Source organism: Globicephala melas, chromosome 3 (assembly GCF_963455315.2).
Source record: "Globicephala melas chromosome 3, mGloMel1.2, whole genome shotgun sequence".
NCBI lineage: Eukaryota > Metazoa > Chordata > Mammalia > Artiodactyla > Delphinidae > Globicephala > Globicephala melas.
In genome coordinates, this window is record NC_083316.1 from 158,086,314 (window position 1) to 158,104,548 (window position 18,235).

Sequence of the window (18,235 nt, forward strand, 5' to 3'; positions counted from 1 at the left end):
GATCAAGGAGGGCTGCCTGGAGGAGGGGACATTTGACGATGAGCTGGAGCTTGGCAGGCAGATGGTTTGGGGGTCCTCTAGTCAGAGGGAAAAACCTGGTAACTTCATCTAGTGCAGTCTGAGCTCAGAGCTGCTCCACCAGGAGGGATCATCGGGCTGTTTGCTTCTTTTTTTAAATTGTGGTAAAATACACATAACTTAAAATTCACCATCTTAGCCATTTTTAAGAGCACAGTTCAGTGGCATTAAGTACATTCACACTGTTGTGCAACCATCACCACTGTCCATCTCCAGAATTTTTCATCTTGCAAAACTGAAACTCTGTCCCCATTAAACACTAACCTCCCCATTTCCCTCTGTCCCTGGCAACTCCCATTCTACTTCCTGTCTCTACAAATTTGACTGCTTTAGGGACCTCACATAAGTGGGATCACACAGTATGTGTCCTTTTGCGACTGGCTTCTTTCGCTCAGCATCATGTCCTCCAGGTTCATCCCTGCTGTAGCAGGTGTCAGAATTTCCTTCCTTTTAAAGGTTGAATAATATTCCATCATACATATATAACACGTTTTGCTCATCCATTCATCTGTCGCAATCTATTTTCAATTTTTCTGAGGAACTGCCATACTGTTGGCTGTTTGTTTTTAAACCCAGAGTGTTTCTCAGTCGTCCCATCCAGGACCTGAACAGTCCTTCCTGTCCCAACTTCCGCCTGCCAAGCAGGGCTAGACCCCTCAATTGTCTCATCCATCCCTCAGATCTGCTCTGAGAGGCAGTGGCTCTTATAAAGCCCATTTCATAGAAGAAAACAGGTTGGAGAGCAGGAGTCCTGTGCCTAGTGTCAACCAGCAGGGGCTGGCTTGTCCCAGTTCCCAAAACCACAGGCTGCCCGCCTCTCCACATAGCCCAGAACGTTCCCAGCCCCTCAGCAGTTCCTGCACAGCCCATCTCCCACCCTGCCTGCACTCAGATGCTGAGAGCATTTCCCATCCTCCTCCTGGCTCTGCTCCCTTCTAAGAGAAACAGGTTGCACCTGGCACGGCTTCCCAGAAGGCCTGGAGCGACAGAAGCCCAGCCACGTGAGTGGGTGTGTGTGGAGGCGTGCAGTCACATTGCAGCACCCACCATGCCACCGCTTGAGGAGGGAGGGGTCCTAGACCCAACAGCGAGGACCTGCGAGGTGCCGAGCACACGGCGTTGGAGCCAGCCAGACCTGAGTGAGACTGGGGCTCGGCTACTTGCTGGCTGGGTAACCAAGAGCATTTGAGCCTCAATACATCATCTGGGAAATGGGCTCACAGTGGCCCTTGCCTCTCAGGGAGGATTCTGTGAGGGGACTCGGGGCTAGGGGGCCTGTGCAGCTGAGGGTCCAACAGACTGGCAGAGCTAAGGCACTCAGGTGTTTCATCAGCATGGACATCAGAACGGCAGAGGCAGGACCACCATCACCCCAGCTCCAGTAGCAGGTCTTCCTAGGAGCACTGACTGCATAATGGGGGAGCCCATCAGCTAAGAAAATCAGATGATAGCAAAGGCTTCACCATTTGAAATTTTGAAACCACCCAGAAACAAGCCCCAGGACACTGCCACACAGTTTAAAAATCGTTTTTCTAATGGAGGTGAAATTCACATGACATAAAATGAGCCATCTTAAAGCGAACAGTTCAGGGGCCCTTTGTGCCTTTACAAAGTTGTGCAAGCACCAGCAGTATCTAATTGTAGATCACTTTCATCACCCCAAAAGGGAACCCTGTGCCCATGAGCAGTCCCTCCCTGTCCCCCCTCCCCCAGTCCCTGAAACTGCTTGTCTGCTTCCTGCCCCGATGGATCTGCCTCTCTGGACATTTCATATAAACGGGATCATGCACTAGGTGGTCTTCTGCGTCTGGCTTCTCTCACTCAGTGTGACAAATTTGAGGTTCATCCCCGTTGTAGCATGTGTCAGGCTTCATTCATTTTTAGGGCTAATATTTCCTTGTATTATGGACCACATTTTGTTTAGCTTTCACCCATCAATGGGCATTTGGTTTCTTTCCACTTTTCGGCTTCTGTGAAAATGCTGTTGTGAATATTCATGTACATGTATTTGTCTGAGTCCCTCTGCCACACAGTTTTGAGTCCTCCCACCAGGAGACCCAAGTGGCTCAGGCCCCATGGAGGCAGCACGGATTTATAGAACAAAGTTTCATATTTTGCTCACGCGTCTTGAAAACCATGAAAGAGGGGATGAAAACCAGCAGTTCCCTCACCGCTCACCCCATCGACCCTCCCTGCGTTGTGCACAAAATCTCCAACCTGAGCCAGCGAGGGGGGGATGGGGTGAGCAGGCAGGAACTGGGTTGTCCTGGGTAAAGAGTCCAGGGATGCTGGTGCTCTGGGGCATCTCGGCCCCTCCCTCCAAGGGCAGGGAGGTGTGGACAACCTCCCTGAAGCCACAGGGTAAGACAGAGGCAGGGCCAGTGACCCTGTCTCAGACCCCAGCTGGAACCTTGAGACTCATCTTTGACCCCAGTCCCTCCCTGCTGCTGCCATCAGACCCCCTAGCCTTGGCCACCAGGTCCGGGAGGACCATGGTGGAGCTGGTGAGAGTCAGAGGTGAAAACTCCTTTTTAGAATCAGAGTATAAGTGAAATGAGTAATGTTTAATATCAGCGTATCAGTTTAATAAAGTAGTAGGTACGGTGACTTAGCAGGACACAGGAAGGCAAGAAAATGTGTCACACTTACACCAAATTAAGGATGTTGAGTTATGGCTGTAGGCAACTGTAATTTTAACACCATCTACCATAATAAACGTTATTTCCTAGAAAATTTTATTCACTTTGTTATTTCCTGTAACTTAAAATGTGTGTGCATATACATAATACATATATATATATATAGTTTATTTATGTATAGTTAATTGTACTGTTTGGGCTGCAGTAAAATCAAATTTGAATTTTTTAAAAAAAGTCCCCCATGTCCCAGGGTCTCAACTGAGAGGGAACATGTCTCCTCCCAGGAGCTCGGCAGCAGGTACAGGAGGAAGAGCCAGGTTTCAGAGCCATGGAATCACTTCCTCTTGGAATCTCAGCTTCCTTCGCTGTGAAATGGGGAGAGTGTCACTTTGACTCCAAGCATTCTCACACACTGTTCCCTCAGCCTGGTCATCCCTTCCATGTCTTCTGCTTGATGAGCTCCTACATATCCACTGAACCCCAGCTGTGGTATCCTTCCTCCAGGCAGCCACCCTAGACAGACACCTGAATTCCTCCAGCCTCCACCCTCCTTCTAGCCAAGCCCTGATGCTGCAGGGTTGGGGACGGGATCTGTGTCCAGCTCTGTCTCCCCCAGACTTGGGGCTCCTTGAGGTCCAGGCTGGGGGGGCCAGGGTGGGGGATGTTAAATGAAAATGGAGACACCGCTATCCTCACTTGATGGATGAGGGTGACTTTGAGAGGGACCCAGCTCCCGAGAGTCACACAGTCATTTAGCCCCAAAGTCGCAACTCAACCCTGGGGCAGTTGGGCTCCGAGTACAACGCTCCTTCCCCAAACGTGTGAGTTGACCTAACTACCCACCACCCTCAGAGGGCTGCTGCTTTCTCTGACCTTCTCCTGGGTCCCTGCAGCCCCTTCCCCGGGCCAGAACAGCCTGTCCCCTGGTAGGGGGTGCTGTCCTTCTGGCGGCCCCAGGGTCATAGATAAGGCCACTGGGCCTGGCTATCGGCAGGAAACATCTTGGCAGGACAGGAAGCCACGGCATTGGCCAGCCGCGCCCTCGCCTGCCTCAGCCTATCTGCGGCCAGATATTTTGGGAGCCACTATATAAACCCCGACCAGGCTGCCAGTTGTTCCCGGGGGAAGCTTGAAGCTTCACATTCCTCGGCAGCTCCCGCTGGCCCTGAGGCCGATGGAACGTGAACACCTGGGTGCTCAGAGCAGAGCGCGCCCCAGCGCCAGGCTCGCTGGAGGTGCCAGGGCCTGTGTGTGCGACTCGCCATTCAATCCCAGTGCAGCCACTTGCCGGCTGAGCGACCCAGCGTGAATGACTTCACCTCTCTGGCCCTCGGTTTTCCCCTCCCCACAGCCCTCCTCGGTCCTGTCCCGGGCAACACAAACTCGGGTCCCAGAGCCTTTCCTAAAGTTTCTCGGTCTGATGTGGCGCCTGCTGACACCTGAGGGCCAACCCGCCCCCTCCTGACCCTGGGAAGTGCCCAGGAATCTGCATTTTAAACTAGCCACATGGTGAGATCCTTATAGCTCAAGCTTCTCAAGTTCAAGGACATGCCACTGGTCCACACTCTCCAGGATGCCTCACCTCTCCTGCACAAGCACCCAGCCACACCCTGAAGAAGTGCTGGATCAGAGAGACAACATTCCAAGGATGTGGCTGTAGTTATTCCCATTTTACAGAAGAGAAAATTGAGGCCCAGAGAGGGGAAGGGACTTGCTTGAGGCTACACAGCAGGCCAGAGGCAGGGTCACATCAGAACCCAGGCCCGAGGTCTCTTCCCACACCCCATGCACCTCTCAGGAGGCTTAGAGGGGCTGAGTGTAGCTCCAGAGGCCACACAGCCAGCCAGTGGCAGGGGTGGGATTCAAACCCAGGTCTGTGTGCTCCCCCATCCCCAGCCTGGTCGACACAGAACAGAACCGTCCCTAACCCAATGGCTACTGCTTGGGGTCTGACTAGCACGCACATTTTGCCCAAGACCAGTAAAAGTGAAACGCAGAAGTGAAATAAAAATACTCAAGAGTTCACTGGGGCTCGGAGTCGGCGCCTGCTCTCAGACCCCTGGCCCTTTCCTGGTGAGAGGCGAGGGGGCAGGACAGCGAGCAAGGCAGGGGAGACCAAGCGTGGTTATGTAAAGTGGCCGGCCCAGCACCTGCGGCCGCTTGCCAGTGCAGGTGGTGGAGCGTGCCCAGCGGCCCCCACCCCGGGCAGCTGCAGCCGGCGAAAGGGAACGGCCATGCCAGATATAACCTGACCTGAGCTCCACCCAAAGCCGGAGCTCCAAGGCCGGCCTGTGCCTGGAAAGCCAGTTTTGGCCCAATGAGCTTGGGCAGGTTCTGGGCTTCCATCTCCCCGCCTGAGAAAGGTCTCAGCATGGCCACAGGTCCCCTGCAGTCCTCCCCCTCCCCCTCCTCTCTACAGGGCCTGGTGTGAGGGAAGGCGTTAGACTATCTCTGTCTTGGGCAGCCTGTAGTAATGAGCTCCTGCTCTCCTTGCTGCCCTGGGCATCAGGCTGCCATCGTTCTCCTGACGGGATGCTCACTACCATCAACTAGCCTGGAACCCGCGCCTCCTTCAGAGCGGACCTGCACCCTGCCTTGCTCTGCCATGGAACCACCCGGATGAGGTGACAGGGACTTGGGTCTGTCCTTCTCTAAGTTAAATGCCTTAAAGCCTCCAGTGCCTTCTCCCAGGGCACCGCTCTGAAGTGTATACACGCACACATACATACCACGGTGGTTTTCACTGAACCCGCTGTCCGTCTGTCCTATTTCAGAGTGGCAGGGGAAGCTGCCTGCCTGCTCTGATCAACCCAGAATGGGGAGAGAAATCACCTCCCTTGTTCTAGAGTCTATACCTCTATTAATGCAGCCCAAGGACCCGGCAGCTTATTGGACAGCCACATCAGAGACAGAGGGCCCCTCATGTAATCATTAATCATCAATTCAAAACTGTTGAGCCCACCAGGAAGTTTGGCAGGAAGGGTTAGGGCTGGGAATGCTCTGTTTCTTGAGCTGGGTGCTGGTTACACAGGTGTGTCTACTTTGTGAAAAGTTATCGAGCCATAGACTTAGGATTTAGGCACTCTTCTGTCTATATGTTACACTTGAAGAAAACATTTAAAAAGCAGAAAAGGAAAGAAGGCAGTTTGACGTCAGGCTGAGACTGACAGGTAAGTAGGGAATAACTGGTTGAGGTTCAGAGGCATGGATGGAGGCAGGAAGAGCAAGTGCAAAGGCCTGGGGTCCTGGGGGAGCCTCATGTGTCTGAGGATCTGGCAGAGACCCGGGTCCGGGGTGGGGGGCAGGGACTGGCCACATACAGCCTCAAAAGCCACAGCGAAGAGCATGGACGTTATCCTGAAACCAAAGCTATGCCATCGAGGGGTTTAAGGGGAGGCTGACAACACGGGGTGGACGTATGCAAAGGCCACTGAAGCCACAAGCAGGAGCGTTTATGATGGAGCGAGGGGGGAACGCTCAGCCCATTTGCCAGAGGGGGAAACTGATGCCCAGCAAGGCCAGGCTACTTGGCTACATGTTAACGGTGGAGGTGCAACGTGAGCCTGCCTGACTCTCCCAGGGTCTCTGTCTTTCCGGTCTGATGCCCCGTGCGCCTCAGGGTAGGAAGGATCGTTGCGCCCAAGAGGCAGCCATCCCGGGTTCGAGTCCCAGTCTGAGCTCACTGGCCTCTGGGTCCTCATCGGTAAAATGGGGACCCAGGCAAGTTATGAGGGGTCCTTTCCGGTCCTGTTGCAGGGGGCACTCGGTAGGCAGTGAGTCCCACAGGGTCTTCCTGGTCAGCTCAGGGTGCATTTCATAACCCGGGACCGCGGAGGCGGTTTTTCTGAGAAACCCGAAGCCGAGGAAGAAATCCTTTGTTTATGGGGGTCCATTGGGACAGGAGCGGTACCCTCCAGGCTGCACCAAGAGAGACTCTGCAGAGAAGGCAGAAGGTAGGAGTTTTAAAAAGAAGAAATGTCCCAATAATGCAAATTCAGGCTCGAGGGGGTGAAACCAAAGCAGGAAAGAGAGGGCAATGGAAGAGATGCCTGTCAGGGGACACCCACCTCACGCAGAGCAGGCAAGCCGTCACCACCAAGACCCCCCTGCCCACCTCCCTTGCTCAGGCCCTCCCTGTGGCTCTGGGACCCACCTCCGTCCCCCTACCATGCTCTCTGATATCACCTTACTCATTTGACTTTCTCTCATCTGTTCCCTGGCCATCGGCCATTGGGAGGGTAAGACCTTGCTGGCTTACTGCCCATCAAATTTCCGGCTCCCAGCCCAGACCCTGGCACCAGGAGGAGCTCGGTAAATAGTTGTTGCCTGAGTAAACTGTGGTAGGTCATCCCCCCAGCTTATCGAAATGGGAGTTTTATCGGCCTGGGCTTGACCCCAGGCCAGCAGCTCGAACCCCAGCCTGGCTTCAGTCTGATCATCACACCTCTATGAACCCCCGTGTTCTCAACTGAACTATGGGTCTGGGGGAAACACATTTTATGGGGGTCCCAGGAGATGACCCACAGCACACAGACAGCCAGGGACACAGGCAGTGCTTGGTAAATGGCCCCTGTCATCACCACCCCCCAACCCCTGGCCTTGTGCCCCTGCCGACCCCCGGATAGAGCTCCTGTCTGCCCCCCACCCCAGGGGAAGAGAGGGCAAAGGTGATGCCAGGACTCACTGGGGGCTGGCAGGCTCCCCCCACCTCGGGCTCTTTCTAAGAAGCCAGCAGTGATAACATTCCCCCAAAACAGGAACCAGCAGGTCGGACTGGGTATTGCAGAAGCTTCCAGCAAGTTCGCCCCCGGTGCACAGCCCACCGACCCCATGGCCGGCTTCAGGGCCCGCTGGGCACAGCCTGGAAAGATTTTTATGTAAAAGTGGTCGATGCAAATCCAGGGGCCCTGGAACCACGAAAAGCCCCACTTCCCCCTTTACCACCCTAGCCTGAGTAGCTGCCACCTGGGCGTGGTGGGCAGGAGCGTCAGTGGGCACTGGGGCACCCTCACTGGGTGGGCTGCCAGCGCCCACCCTGCTCTGAGGGTCCAAAGGGAGAGGGGAGGGGACAGTACATGTGCCCCCAACAACTCCCCCGCTTTAGGGGTGGTCACAGAGGCTAGCTCTGATATTTTTAATCAAGATAAAATTTACATAACATAAAATTCACCATGTTAACCCTTTTAAAGTGTACGATTTAGTGGTTTTTAGCACATTCACCATGTGGTGCAATCATCACCTCTATCTAATTCCAGAACATTTTCATCACCCCCAAAGGAACCCCTCTCCCTATCAGTAGTCTCTTCTCCTCCCCCCCGCAACCCCCAGCCCCTGACAACCACGAATCTGCTTGCTGTCTCCGTGGGTTTACCTGTTTGGATATTACATATAAATGGGACGGCACGCTATGTGGCCTTTCGCATTGGCTTCTTCCACTCAGCATAATGTTTTCGAAGTTCATCCACATTGTGACATGTATGAGAGCTTCGTTCCTTTTTATGGCTGAATAATATTCTATTGTACGGATGGACCACTTTCTGTTTATGGACTCAGCTGTCAATTGGCGTTTGGTTGTTTCCACATTTGGCGACCGTGACTAGTGCTGGTGTGGATGTGTGTGTGCGCAAGCTCTTGTGTGGACACGTGTTTTCACTTCTCCTGGGTCTGTACCTAGAAGGGGAATTGCTGGGTCCTATGGTAACTCGATGTTTAGCTTTGAGGAACCGCCAAATTCTTCTCCAGGCGACTAAACCGGTTTAGGTTTAGGAGGGTTCCAACTTCTCCACATCCTCACCAACCCTTGATTGTTTTTTTTTTCTTTTTTTTACGGTACGCGGGCCTCTCACTGTTGCGGCCTCTCCCGTTGCGGAGCACAGGCTCCGGACGCGCAGGCTCAGCGGCCATGGCTCACGGGCCCAGCCGCTCCGCGGCACGTGGGATCCTCCCGGACCGGGGCACGAACCCGCGTCCCCTGCATCGGCAGGCGGACTCTCAACCACTGCACCACCAGGGAAGCCCGTTTTTGTCTTTTTGAAGATAGTCATCCTAGTGTGTGAGAAGTGGAAGCCCCTATTTTACAGACAGAGACACATGCTCAGAGAGGAGGACCTGCTTGCACGGCATGAAAACTCATCTCCTTAGACTTGAAGGCAAAGAGAAATGTGGGTGTGTCACAAGAACAGGGCAGATGTGCTCCAGGGAATTTGCCTCAAGTAGGAATCAGAAACTTGCTCATCCCATCCAACTCTCCTGCACAGACCAGAGGTCTCCATAAAATCTCTAGGAACCCAAACAGAACCTCCTTACATGCCCCCATGACAGGACGCTCACTACCCATGGGGCAACCTGGTGGGACCCTCGCCCCTGAATCAGCTCCCAGGTTAGCAGATTCTTTCCCAGATGGAGCCTCAACTTTCCCCTGGCTTCCCCTCAGCATGCCGTTGACCTTGGGGACCTACTGCTCAGGGACAGCCTCACAGAGGTCCACAGACACCACCCAGCCCCCCATTCAAGCCTTCTCCAGTTTCACAGCTGGGTTTCCAATACATAGAATCCATATTTTTAGGGACTTCCCTGGTGGCGCAGTGGTTGAGAGTCCGCCTGCCGATGCAGGGGACATGGGTTCGTGCCCCGGTCCGGGAAGATCCCACATGCCGTGGAGCAGCTGCGCCCGTGAGTCATGGCCGCTGAGCCTGCGCGTCCGGAGCCTGTGCTCCGCAACGGGAGAGGCCCCAACAGAGAGAGGCCCGCGTACCGCAAAAAAAAAAAAAAAAAAGAATCTATATTTTTAAAACAGCCCAGCAACTAAATGCAATGTGGGATCCTGGAACAGAAAAAAGGCACCAGTGGAAAAGTTGGTGATGTTCAAATAAAGTCTGGCATTTTGTTAATAGTAACGTAAACACACCAACATTCATTCCTTCAATTTGGCAAAGGTACCGTGAAAATGTCAAATGTTGATGGGGGAGGCTGGGAGGAGGGCTACAGGGTACGGCCTGTACGACTTGTCTGGAAGCCTAAGATTATTCCAAAATAGAAAGTTTATTTAAAGAGTTAGCTGGACATGAACACACATCAACCCCCAGATCCTATGGGGGGAACAGAAAAAGAATAATCTCAGAACCTGGGACCCAAGCAAAGGCTGGGGACTCTGGCTACCCCTTCGCCTTGCAGCTCCCGATTGCTCTGTCCCTGTCCTGGGCCACTCCTGGGCCGACTTCCCCAGGAGCAAACTCTTCAAGCCTCATATCCAGTGTCAGCTCAGAGAGGTTCCAGCAACCTCCCCCAACCCAAATCAGCCCCCCCCCACACACCTCCCCTTGACCGTATCCATCCGTTCACAGCTATTTATTATGCAGATGCAGCATGCCTGGCTGGGGTACAGCAGTGAACAAGACAGACAAGATACCTGCCAATGGAGAAAGAAACAGTAAGTGTAGAAACGTGCGACATAACATCAGGAAAAATCTTTGTGGTACAGAAAAGTGAATCAAGTTAAGGAGATGGATGGGGCTAGGAGGGTTATTTCAGCTGGGAAAGTCAAGGAAGGCCTCCTTGTTTGAGTTCAGGCCTGCAGGAGGTGAGGGAGTGAGCCAGAGGGAACAGGATTCTTGGCAGAAGGAAAAGCCAGTGAAAAGGCCCAGAGACAGACAGTGCCCAGTGATCATGGCACAGGGGGGAGGCTGGTGTGTTGAGAATGGGAGAAGATGGGGTCAGAGGGTGTCAGGGGCCAGACCACAGGGCCTTGTGGGCCTCAACAAAAGGGTTTGGATTTTATCCTAAACATGCCTGTGGACATACCTAGGTCAGGTATGCTGCAGCATGATACAGCTGTTTGGAAAATATTTGCTGAAAGTGGATGGATGTACCACAGACCCAGCCCTGCCTTTGGAACTTCAGGGCCTTCAGACCTGCCCTTGGAAGCCCCAGGGTGCAGTGAATTTGAGCCTGTGTGTGCTTTCCTGAGGAAGATGGAACAGTGTGAAACGGCATGGAACAGCATGGGTGCATTCTGGAGTCAAGGCTGTGTCTCCAGCAGAGCCCAGCTGAGTTGGCCTCTCTAGGACCCGAGTCCTTGGCCAACAACTGCGAGCCTGAAACCTGAACCCAGGAAGACTGAACTGCCCCCCACGTGCTGCCCCTTTGCAGAGACTTGATCGTGTGACAGAAAAGAGGCCACCATCCTAGGCAGAGGAACTGGAGCTGCTGGCACTTGCTACCAACCCCTAAGACGCTCCACACATTTCCCCCGGGCAGCCCCAGGCCTGACGGCAGTTCATTCCAGTACTCCTGAACCCCGTCTATGAAGCAAAGGCTGTTTGAGACCCATCGGGACACCTACTTGGCCAAGATAGACCCAGGGAATGCGGCACGAGGACCCATCGGACTTCAATTTCTCCAGTGTGAAATGGATGGAAAAAGCCCCACTGTGCATAATACTAACCCACTGCTTTCATCGGGCACTGGGGGCCCCTGCCTGACCCTCGCATCCCCGAGCGCCCCACGCGCTGCCCTTCACTCCTGACCACGGCCGGGCCCAGATACTGTTTTGATCTCACTCTGCTCGGTCGATCTGGCACCACAAGTCTGATGGCTGCGAAAACCACAGCTCAGGGGATGTTATCTGCTATCAGCAGTGGGGGGAGGGTGGTTTTGGGGCCTCTCCATGCGCACACTTCTCAGAAGAGTTGGCCCATGTCATCACAGGGCAGCTGGTACAAAACAACCGGGTTATCAGGCCCCGCATCGTGATCCCGGCTGATTAGAGCCTTTAATGCATCCAATGACTAGTTTACAGGACTTATTTTTAAGATTTTCAGCCAGATGTCTCCTGGTCTCACAGCCAAGGGGCAGGGCTGGGGAGAGGGGGAGAACAGCTATGCCAGGGCCTCCGGGAGGCTTCCTGGTGGAAGGGATGCTGGAAGGGGGTCTTGGGGGAGTGAGTGAGGGTTAGTTGCAGAAGGTGGGGAGGGCACTCCAGGCAGAAGGACTCACATGGGCAAAGGCTTGGAGGAGAGGACCACCTGGCAAGTTGAAGTTAATGAGCTGGGCCTTATCTCGAGGGCAGTGGGGACTTCACACAACTTAAGCCAGGGACGGGGCGGGGGGAGGTGAGGGTTCAAATCCCCACACAGCTTGCACTCTCTGAGCCTCGGTTTTCTCATCTGTGAAATGGGCATAGTGGTAGCACTCACCCCGTGGGGGTGGTGTGAGGATAAAGTGAGACCACTTGGGACAGGCTGGAGGGAGCTGGACCGGTGACACCACCAAGAAATGGAAAATCCATATGGATGGAAAGTAGATTAGTGGTTGCTTAGGGCCGGGGGTGGGGACGCGGAGAAATAGTGAGGTGATAGCTAAAGGGTACGGGGTTGCTTCCTGAGGTGATGAAAATGTTCTAAAACGGACAGTGATGATGGTTGCACGACTCTGTGAATATACTAGAAACCATTGAATTGGATACTTTAAATGATTGAATTACATGGTATGTGCATTTATATCTCAACAAAACTTAAGCACAAAGGAGATCTTTTCTTCCTTGGAGGTGGAAAATGCAGGACACAGAGCTGAACCTCCTGGTAAGAAGTGTTTTGAGGGATGCTGAAGGAGGGAGGTAGTGAGCTCCCCGTCACCCAAGCCGGGACCAGGTGAACCTCCACTGGGAACCCCAACTGCCCCAGCTGTTCCTGCCCCTCCTCTGGCGGGTGCCAGGGGCTGCCCCTCAGATATGGCATCAGTCACCAGGCCTCCCGCCTGCCCTTGACGCCAGGCCCGCCTGGGGTTTCCATGCATTGGCTACCTGTCTACCTGCTGAGCCAATTCTTCTGTGGGCTGCTGCCTGCCTGTCTGTCTGTCTGCTCGCAGGTGCCTGGCTTCCCCCCGGCTCCTGGCATGGCCTGGCCCTCCTTTTCCCCACCCCACCCCCACCTGCATCCCCCTGCCTGGCATCCTTGTGAGTGTTCTATGGAGGCAGGACTTCCCAGGATGAATCTGGGACAGGTCAGGAGGGAGGCCCAGTCCAGACCCTCCTCCTAGAAACAAGGGTCCAAAATCTGAGCCAGCTTTGCCACTAACCCCCTGGAGGGTCCACCAGGATAGCTGAGCCTCAGTTTCTTCACCTGAGCAATGGGATTAAAATCGCCCGCCACGTGGGATGGCTGTGAGGGGCAGGGTCTTTGCACTGGCTGTTCCCTCTGGCCTCTCTTGCCTCCTGGGAGAAGCCCTCCTGCCTCCTTCAGTCACAGGCATGAATGTGCCCTCTCTCCCTCTGGCCTTCCTGCTTCTGAGCATCTCAGTACCTGGAATTGTATTTGGTGTCTATTTACTGATATCATTCGCCTCCTGCTGGCCCGAGAGCCCCATATGGGAAGGGACTTCGACCATCCCTGGTGCCCATCATGGATTCAGTGACTATTCATTAAATAATGAGAGAACTGAGTCTGGGGGAAGTGTACACACAGATTCAATAGAAAACTGCATGTGGTTTTATAGCAAAATTAACAAGAAAATGTCAAGGGGTTGAGTGAAAACTCCAGAGAAGTTTTCAAAATACACCCTGAAACCTCAAAGAAATTCTCTGCTTTGAGGGGAGGGTCAGGTTGGGTCCAACCCCATCCCACCCCCACCTCCCACCTCCAAGAGGCAAAGTTTGAGGAGCAGGACCCTCAGGACCTCCCCAAGTTCTGCCCTGGCCCTGCCCCTGCCTTCAGAGAGTCCCAAGACGGCGGAAAAAAAAAAAAAAAAAATGGAAAAGAACCCTTCCCTCCAGGCCTTTGTGTGCCGTCACCAGGAGCTCTCTTCCTGGTGGTTCAGGGACCTGCAAGGAGGGAGAGTGGGGATGTAAAAACGCTGGGCCTCTCAAGGCCAGCCAGAGCTCCAGGCAGGGGCCCGGGATACAGAATTTAGCAAGACCCTACCCTATACGGCTGCTTGGGAACAGGCCTCAGTTTGGACGCTGCTTCCAAGAAGGCCTCCAGGATGCCCATGCCCATCTGGGCCAGGTTGGGGGTTCCTAGGGCTCTGCCATGGTTCCTACACCCTCCCTCCCAACACACACACACGTGAAACCTGGAGCGACTGGGCATAGTGCTCACTGCCTCCCTCACCCCACCCCTGAGCATTTATAGCCTGTTCCAAAGCCAGGGGAGATAATTCTGTTTCCCAATATACAGCTCCAAGATAAGAGGCATGCAGGGTCGGAGAGGGAGAGTGCTTCAGAGGCAGACACAGCCAAAGGGCCCCAGAAAGGCAGATGCTATGAGAAATTACATCTGAAAGCCTGATTCGCATGTTTATCCCTGAACGGATCTCCTGGTTCCCTGAAGTTTCTGGCAAACCTCTGCCCACCTCCCCACCCCCACCTCCTCCCTGCCTGGGCCACACACTCTGCAGCCCCATGGCTCCTCAAAAGCCCAGCTTGCTCCCTACCCCAGGACCTTTGCACGTGCCATGCCCTCTGTCCAAAGCATCCTTCCCCCAGATCCTCATGCAGCGTATTCCCTCACCTCCTTCAAGCTTCAACTCATATGTCACCTCCTCGAAGAGGGCCCCTTGGGCCTCCCCTAGTGACTAAAGTAGCCCCCAGATTTCCACTCTCTCAGCACCCTGTTTAATGCAATTCCCCATCTATCATGACCTGTAATCAAATCATCAGACCTGATCCCCCTGGAATGTCAGCTCCATCATGCAGGACTGGACCTGTCCTGTTCACTGCTGTGTCCCCAGGGTCGGGGACTGAGCTCAGCACATAGTAGGTGTTCAGGAAACTCAGAGAACCAGGGGATGTCAGTTTTTGGAAACCTGAAGTCTGTAGGCAGAGAGGGAGGCAGAAGAATGGGGCTGCCACCTCAAGCTACAGGTGCAGCAACAGAGCCAGGGAGGGCAGGAATGTGCCCAGCTCCTCTGTCCTCCACCCCCGCTGCCCAGTGACCAGCTGACCCTCTTCTTTTTCAGCTTCCCTCCTTGAAGCACTTTCCTTCCAGGGCCACCTCGTCCTGGGGTGAGGGGGCCAAAAACACTCTCTTGCCTGTGGGTTCCTTTCAGCCTCACTCCAACCCTGCGCGGGGGAGGAGATATTATTATTATTCTCCCATGCAGACGAGGATCAAAGTCAGGGGACCCAGAGGAGGGAGGTGGGGGGCTCAGGGTGCTCCAAAAAACTCCATCTTCAAGATAAATAACGTGTAATGCGATCTTTTTGAAAATCAAAATGCGTGCAAAAATACCCATGATGAACAAAGTATCCCTGTTCTCAATAAAGACGAGTCTGACCCAGCAGGGGTGGGATTCCACGTCGCTGTCCTAACCCCAGTCCCAGACGGATACCTGGCTTTAGAACGACAGCTCTCCAGCCCCAAATGCAGCCCCCTCAGAGGTCGTGGCTCCAGGCAGAAGTCGTTGGAGGCTGCGAGGACAGGACGTGACGATGCGGGGTCCCTCTGATGGCATGGAGCTCAGTGACCCGTCCCGTGTCTCAAGGGGGTCAACGCGCCGGAAAATCAACCTTGAGTCACAGCAAAGTGAGCAACACGTAGGGACGCCAGCAGCAAAATCCAGATTTGGGGAAACTACAGGACACGCGTGTGACCCCAGCTCCTCAACAAATAAAAGGCAAAGAGGAAAAGAAAAGGAGGGAGGAAAAGCTATAAGTTAAAGAGACGAAAAAGACATTTCTTTCTTTTTAATTGGGGCATAGTTGCTTTACAATGTTAGTTTCTGCTGTACAACGAAGTGAATCAGCTATATGTATACATCTATCCCCTCCCTCTTGGACCTCCCTCCCACCCCCCAGTTCCACCCATCTAGGTCACCACAGAACACTGAGCTGAGCTCCCTGGGCTATACAGCAGGTTCCCACTATCTGTTTTACACACGGTAGTGTATATATGTCAATCCCAATCTCCTAGTTCATTCCCCGCTTTCCTCCCCCGTGCCCACACATCCGTTCTCTATGTCGAGTCTCTATTCCTGCCCTGCAAATAGGTTCACCTGTACCATTTTTCTAGATTCCACATATATGCCTTAATATACGATATTTGTTTTTCTCTTTCTGACTTACTTCACTCTGTATGACAGACTCTAGGTCCTTGCACATTGGCTTGGAACAGGATTCAAACAAACCAACTGTAAAAATATATATATATATATTTTTTAAATGTCTGTATAAACATAAATATATATTTATATGTAATCGCTTTACATATATTACACATTTGCATATTATAGTATATTTACATATATTTATATATGTCTACATATTGTGTGTGTGTGTGTAGTCAATTCTCATTATCCACCAAAACCACTGAATTAGCCAATACTGGACCATTGACCCTAAATGAAATACAGGGTTAGTTTCCTGCGAGCCTCTGGTGACAACATTTTCATCAACCAGTCAATATATAACCTTGTTTTCTGTGTGTTTCTGTTTAAAGACAGTTTGTTTAATATATATTGTGCAGAACTCACGCCTGAATTAAGTAACATGTATTTCTCCCCAGCAGTGCATCCCAGCCTTTTTGCTCTTAGGAACACCAGATAGCACTTCAGCACTACACTTGGGGGCCTATTTAAACAGCAAGATCACCAAAGAAAAGCACAGAAGTGGGGAAACTGTGACACTAAACAGATCATGAAAAGGATGCCTGTTTACAGTCTGAGAGCTGGAACAGGAAGGCAGAGTGTCGCCTTGTCCCACCTCAGATGGGACCCTGCACTTGGCAACTCAAATTTGTTGTCGCTCTGTGTGTGTCCGCGAATTGATTTGGGTGTTACAAATAAATTCTAGCAAGTTGGAGAATTCGCAAATATGGAATCTGCAGATAATGAGGATTGACTGCATGTATCTGCATGTAACATAGTAAATTGTATTAAATATATAAATATATAATATATTGATACATAAATGTGTAAATATTTATATAAATATATAAGTATATACAGTAAATATATTTATATTTATTATATAACTGTATATTTACATATAGTTCCCCTACATACAAACCTTCAAGTTGCGAACTTTCAAAGATGCGAACGTGCGTTCGCATGTCCAATCATGTAAATTAGTTCACGTGTCTGGGGTACATTGTCACGTGTGTGTGTCCTCTACAAGTAGTTGTGCTTTTGTGTACTTTACTGTACAGTAGCATACACAGTAGTACAGTATCTTTATTTCAAGCCCAGGATGTCCAGAAGCAAGCGTAAAAGCAATGGTGATGTAGCTGGTACTACTGTACTTTTCAAGGTATTGTAATGTAAGATTAAAAATGTTTTCTTTATTTTTTGTGTTTGTTTTTTACGTATTATTTGTGTGAAAAGTGTTATAAACCTATTACAGTACAGTACAGCCAGTTGTGTTAGTTGGGTACCTAGGCTAACTTTGTTGGACTTATGAACAAATTGGACTTACAAACGTGCTCTCAGAACAGAGCTTGTTCGTATGTAGGGGACTTACTGTAAATATTTATATATTCATAAATATTCGTTTAGGTAATTATATATTGATACTATATGTATAGGAGAACCAGGGATATTGGATATTTGCTAGTTAAAAAAATAGAGACAAATGAGCCCCGATGGTATCCCAGCTTGCCCCTCCTCCTTGGTCTCACCTCCTAGAATTTGACTTGGGACCAAGTGTCCTAGTTATGACCTCCATGTGCACAGCTATGACCTCCACGTGCACAAGACCCTCAATAAATCCTTCATGGAAGACGAAAGGGGAGATCAGGGCAGTGGCTGCCCTGCCCGGGCTCACACAGCAGCAGCAGCAGAGCTGGGGTTCAAACCAAGTCCCCTGAAACCAGGCCAACCACTCTTATCTGGCCTCAGTGCAGACTGAGCCTTCTTGCCTTGTCCCTGGGGCCCTTGCAGAGTCCTTGCTAATGCCGCATCCTCCGGGTGCTCTCGGAGCCTCAGTTTCCCCCTCTGTAAAATGGGACTTGTGCTGCAGATGAGCTGAGGACTGTTTGGTGGCCAGCACATAGGAGCTGTACCTTGACTCGGATGCCCCAGGGTCTCCGAACTTCAGGGGGTGTCTCCCTCCTCAACACTCAGCGGATTTAGTCCAGGTCCCATCCGTGCATTTCAGAAGCCACCCCAGGAGTCATCACGGTCGTTCATCTGTTCACATATTCAACAAATATTTTAGCACCTGCTTGAGCCCGGGCTGGCTCTGGGTAAAACAGGCAGATAAAAACGCTGACTCTCAGGGCGTGGATCAACTGGAACGCTCAAACGCTGCAGAGGGAATGTAACAGAGTACAACCACTTTGGAAAACAGCCTGGCAATTTTAAAAGGTTAAACATCTTGGGGTGATGGAAATGTTCTAGAATTAAATAGACGTGATGTTGCACAACATTGTGGATATACTGAATGCACTGAACTGTTCACTTGAAAACTGTTAATTTCATGTCATGCAAATTTCACCTCCTTTTAAAAAAAAAAAAGTGTTAGACACATACATACAATTTGACCTCATCATTCCACGCCTAGGTATTTACTTAAGAGAAATGAAAACACA

The 18,235-nt window shown here is 51.9% G+C and overlaps 1 long non-coding RNA gene across 2 annotated transcripts in view; it reads right to left on the reverse strand.

Annotated features, from left to right (window-relative positions):
• Positions 1-2,792: 2,792 nt before the first annotated feature.
• The window catches only part of LOC132597132 (uncharacterized), a 58,660-nt gene continuing 43,217 nt past the window's right edge, over positions 2,793-18,235 (reverse strand). Inside the window, exons 3-6 of one of the 2 annotated variants that reach the window (XR_009563530.2) lie at positions 17,708-17,951; positions 15,775-15,839; positions 15,042-15,311; positions 2,793-6,652 (exon numbers count right to left, since the gene is read on the reverse strand). This is a non-coding gene — a long non-coding RNA (uncharacterized lncRNA). Of the gene's footprint in view, positions 6,653-15,041; positions 15,312-15,774; positions 15,840-17,323; positions 17,952-18,235 lie in introns of both variants that reach the window. The other variant, XR_009563529.2, reaches the window with a different exon arrangement.